We start from the raw sequence: 5,436 nt of genomic DNA, 5'->3' as shown, positions 1-5,436 counted from the left end.
TAAATCAATTAAAAATTCCCAGGACACAAAGCAGTTCTGTCTGGATTTGACAATCCCGGTTTGGTTGCAGAGAGCGGGGTGGGGGCCTCTGGGTGGGCACACCAACAGCCACATCCCTGCTGCTGTGTCACCACCACACCAGGACATGCCACCGAGGCAGGTCCTGATGGCCCAGGCAGGGGCTCAGCAACTGGAGAGAAGGAACAAGGGTCCTCCAGCTGCACCTACATCCACTTGGAAGGGCAGAGGCACAGACTGTCCTGCCTGGCTCAGTCTCAGCTGATGAGAACATCAGAAAGAAACAACCTTGTTTCTGTGCTTTTCTCCCCTCATCAAATAAATTAGGGTTAAAAATCTCCATTTCATGAGCTAGAGGAAGGGGAGAAGGATGGCTGAGCTGATGGCCAAGTGGGTTTGGGCTCTATCTAGGACCTGGTCCTGCCCTGCCCCAGTCCTCGGTTGTGGGTCCTTCATGGGTCTGTGTCTGGCTCCTGGCTTTGAACGGTTTCCTGCCCCCTCCCAACCACTTCAGCAGCTGCTGGAGGAGATTTCGTTGTTCCATGACGGAGCTGTTTTCAGGGGAGGAAAAAGTGATTTCTGAAAGCAAGTATCTCTGAGATGCCTTAAGAGTGGGACACAAAATGACAACGGATTCCTGGAAGTCAGTATTTCTGGGTAAGATTTTAACTCCCTTCTCCAGCCCCGCGCCTCCCTGCGTTCCGCTGATGTTTCCAAGTTTTTACCATGTCACTGAAAGTATCAGCCCGACTTTGCAGGGGAAGATCCAGAAGGAAAGTGCAGAGGCCTGCCCCAGGGCAGAGGCAAAGCTGGCGGCGACTCCGCATTTGCCAGCCCTGACTGAGATTCTCCCTCCCCACTCCGTGAGTTTCCTCCCCGGGGCAACAGAATCGTCCAGCACCTTCCACTAACATGTCTGGGAAGTAAATGCTGATTCTCCCAGCTCTGGAAGAAAGCACTTCACGCTGCCTAATTGCCTTTTCCACTTGCAGCTGGATAACCAGCTGCTGCCGCCGCCCCTGCAGGCCCTCCTGGCGCTGCCCCAGGAGGGGACCCGGCCCCAGGCAGAGCCCTCGGGGGGCTCCGCCGCCCACTCCCAGCCCCTCCAGCGGACGGAATCGCGGGATGAATTCCTGGGCCCCTGCGCTGCTCTCCGGGCTCCCTTTAGTGCTCCCGCGGTCTCTGTCCCTCTCTAGTGGCCGTGCCACAGCCGTGCCACAGCAGCTGCCGGGAGGTTTGAGGCTTGGGTTTTAGAAATGCCAAAAAAAACTACATCAGCAAATTCCAGGACAATGGATGTGAAAAACAGGGCCACAATCTTGATCATTTAATGAATTTATTAAACACGGAATCCATTCACTGGAACACAGACGATTGGAAACCACAGCGGCCGCCTGCGTGGCTGGACACACAGCACAGAACAGCTGTGCCCAGGGACACCCCCACAGCCCCTGGGCGATCATTTTACCCCAAACCGCACAACCCTGGACACACAGCACAGAACAGCTGTACCCAGGGACACCCCCACAGCCCCTGGGCGATCATTTTATACCCCAAACCCCGCCCTTGCACCGCCCATTCCTCCTCCCACCAAGGTCTGGGATTGGCTCGTTGATGTCTTGGGTATCTTGACCGGCTCCTTTCTGTTGGATCGTTGTCTAGGGTCCTCCTGTTGGTCCATCCAATGCTGCTCCTTGTCCTACCCGTTATGGTAATTCCTCATCGAGCCCGCCCCTTACCTTACTTCATTTGGGTTCTGGAAAGTTCTACGTTCGATCCTATGAGGTAAACTCAGCAACTCCTTTTAGTAATAAAACATTTTCAACACTGAATCCCTGAACTTATTTATGAGCAAACAATTAAGGTTAACTATAACAACCAAGCCCACTAATAACTTTAAACAAACCATCCTAATTATAATCAACTCTTTTCCTCCCACCGATTAATTCTTTATTGAATACGAAAACCACATCCCAAAATTCATTTATAACAATGGACTTCATCAAACAGTTGTGGTAAATCATTTCAACACGACTTTCCATTCTGATCAGTTCATCTCCACTGACGTGTCTTGGGTTATTTTATGAGTGAACTCACAAGACGGCTTACCAGTTCACAGTGAACCAGTTCAGCTTTGTCCCAGTGGGAGGTTTTGACCCATCTGGAATGATTTCATTTGGAGTTTCCATTTCCAAGCGATTTTTGAACCATCAGTGTAGTTCACTGGTACTAAAAGGGCATTTCAGGCTGTCAGTAAGGAAATTACGTTTTCCAGGCTCTGTTTCCAGCAGAGCTTTTATCATCAGGTTGGTTTCCTTGCTTTGACTGGGAGGGTTCGAGCAGAGATCCCCGAGGTCCCTCCCAGCCTGGGTTACTCTGATTCCATGCTCTCTGGCTAGAGGACATTTCCCTGTACAAAAGGTGGTTGTATCTCCATCCTCACCCATGCACAGGGCAGAGAATTATCACTGTGCCTGCAGACCTGTGCTGTAAAGGCCCAGCAACAGGAAACCCAACCCCAAAACACAATCCCAATACCTGCAAAGGCAGAGGCTCTGCTCAGCACACTGGGTGCCCTGAGCTTGGACACTGGTGCTGGTCACACAAGAGGGCTCCTTCCCATATTCCCAGAGGGAGGGAGAGGAGCTCTCCCTCCTTCATACCTGCACTGTAGGTTGGGTCAGAGCATTTCCCCACATCGATCACGACCTCCCAGGGAGAGTCCGGAAAGGTTTTCAGGGCCGGGAGCCGAAGACATTCCTCGGGACAGGTGCTGCAGTGCCGCCCCGCCCCACCACCGGCCGTGCGCGGCCCCCCAGCCGCTCCAGGTGCAGCCGGGCCGGCTCCCAGCAGGACCCCCGGGGCAGGAACGTGGGGCTCTCACCTGCAGCGGCACAGGACAGGGCCAGGGGCGTGCCCGGGTGAAAACACAGCACAGGGAACAGCCTCCAGCATCAGCTCCTGACACAAACCTGCCCTGACCTGGAACTGGCTCAGCTTTTACTCCTCTCTCTCCCTGCCTGCCTGGAGGATGCTGCACCAGCAGTGCCACGGTGCCGGTAACAATGGGACAAATGGTAACATGATTTGTCTTAGCTACGGGTGATCCCTCACAGGATACACAAGTGCAGCACCCAGAGAGCTTGTTTCCACCCCTCAACAGAGTCTTTTTGGGTAGAGATAGGACTTTAGGCAATGTCACCTCTCCTGGGATGAGGAGAGCACCACAGCCGTGTCTCCAAATGCACAGGCTCCTTCGAGTCCCTCCTAAGAGTGACACATGGCACATTGTTTGGGAATGACATCCTGCCATTCTTGCTCAAAGAGGCAGAAACAGGCCTCCAAGCTCTCTGCACGTGGGAGAGCAGCTCTCAGGTACAGCAGAGGTGGCTGAAAGCTGCTGGGCTGGGTGCTGCCAGAACCATGCTCAGATGCTGCCACAGCCCCTTCCTTGGCTGAGCTCTGGCCTTTCCTCTGCCCCGAGGTATTGAGCACTGCTGGAGAGTTTCCATCTGTGTCACCTGCACAAGCCACTGCTCGGGCCAGGGGAGGACAAGAGATTCAGAGATGGGTTTTCTCAGAATCCAAAACCAGGTCTTTTAAAACACGTATAAAACCACAGCTCCAGTAACCAGCACATGACCCTCCCCCTGCCCCAAGCACTCACCTTCCTTCTCCTTAGGAAATCGAGCATAGAGGACTGTCTGGAGAGCCCTGGGAGGCCGAGGTGGAGGGAGCTGATCTGCTGGGATGGGCAGCTGGAGCAGCACTTCCCAACGTCCACGCTGATGGGACTGCCAGAGATGTCTGCGAAACACCGGATCCACCAAGGGTTACCACTCATGTTTTGGATGATGCTAGGGAGGCCCGAGCCCAAACCAGGGCTGAGTACCACACATTGACAAAAAAGACATGGCCCACCCCTGGGAAGTCTGCCTGGGAGAGAGATTCCTTCAGTCTGAGGAGGAAATTCCTAAGGACAGTCTGGCAGTAGCAGTGCAGTGACATTGAACTGGTGTTTGCAGACCAGGAGTAAAACACTTCATATTAGACTGGTCAGTGCACACAGACTAAAAAAGAATGCAATTAAAATTTCACTAGGAGACCACAGGCTTTTTCTTTAGTGAGCACGTGAGGGATGGGGTGAGAACAGGTGAATGCCCTGATTAGCAAAGGGAAAAGGGGATGCTCAAGCATGGCTGAACCACAGACCTTGCACATACTGAGCAAGCCTCAGCCCAGCAGGTGCAGGGCAGAGGGCTTTGTCTGTCCTGGAGCCCCGTGAAGCTGCTCGAGCTGGAAACAAACCTGTGCCCCCCAGCCAAACCCCAATTTTGCAGCTCTTCACACCTCCTGCATTGGCACATCAGCTCTGCATCAGAGGATGGGAAGTTGGGATCAGGTGTGGGAGCAGGGGAAACACAGGACCACAGCATCTAGCTTTGGATTGGTTTGCTCTGCTGTATTTTGAGTTTACAAATTACCAGCCTTACTTAGCTAAAGGCTGTTTCTTCTGGAAATCCTTTTGAAATGAGCTATTTTTCCTTAACAGCAGTGGCCGTACTCCAAGATTTATTGATTAAGTCCTTATTTCATTAGATAATAGGGAAGAAAACTTGCACAAAAAGTACCCATGGCATCATCCAACACCACTGTAATCTGTTTGCTTTGACCTGCTGAAGTCACAGACCCAGTGTGTGCTGCAAAAATGTAAATTTTGCATTGACTTAAAAACGGATTTTCAGTGTCCCCAGCGCCGGCTGTGAGGGATCAGGAAACATGAAGGGACATTTGAAACTCACACTTGGGGTACAGCTGCTGCTGGCTGCCTGAGGGTCCCTTTGCTCAGGCAAGGAGTGAGCAGGAAGCCAGGCAGCAATTCCCAGCTTTTCAGCCATTCCAGTGGTGACTCCTGTGGATGCTCCTCACCCACAGCAGGGTGCAGACAGCTGGCACTTGGCAAAGGACACCGTGCCAGCTGAAGACACCCCTGTTCTCCCAGCTCTGCTGCCATACAAGCTGTGATTTTTATTTTTAGGCAAATATTTTATATATATCTCCTGATGACTTTTGAGCACTCTTGGAACTCCAAAGAGGTTGCAGCTGACTGAAAGCTGGTGAACATTGTGCTGATTTTCAAGAGCAAGGAGGATCCCAAAAACTGCTGCCTGTCAGTGTCACTTCAGTGCTTGGTAAACTTAAACTCTCCCAGGATCCTTCTGGACAAACTGTCGATCCCACAGCTGGATAAACACATCATGGGATGGGTGACAACTGGCTCATGGGTCAGGCACAAAGGGTGACAGGGACTAGGGTGACATCAGGGCGGCACTAGTCACCAGTTCTGCAAGGCTCCATCCTCGGCCCTGTGCTCTTCAACATCTTCATTAATGTCTTGGACGCAGGACTGGAAGGGAG

The sequence above is a fragment of the Corvus brachyrhynchos genome, unplaced genomic scaffold (assembly GCF_000691975.1).
Source record: "Corvus brachyrhynchos isolate BGI_N302 unplaced genomic scaffold, ASM69197v1 scaffold130, whole genome shotgun sequence".
NCBI lineage: Eukaryota > Metazoa > Chordata > Aves > Passeriformes > Corvidae > Corvus > Corvus brachyrhynchos.
The sequence above is the reverse complement of the archived record's forward strand: the minus strand, read 5'-3'. Positions refer to the sequence as shown.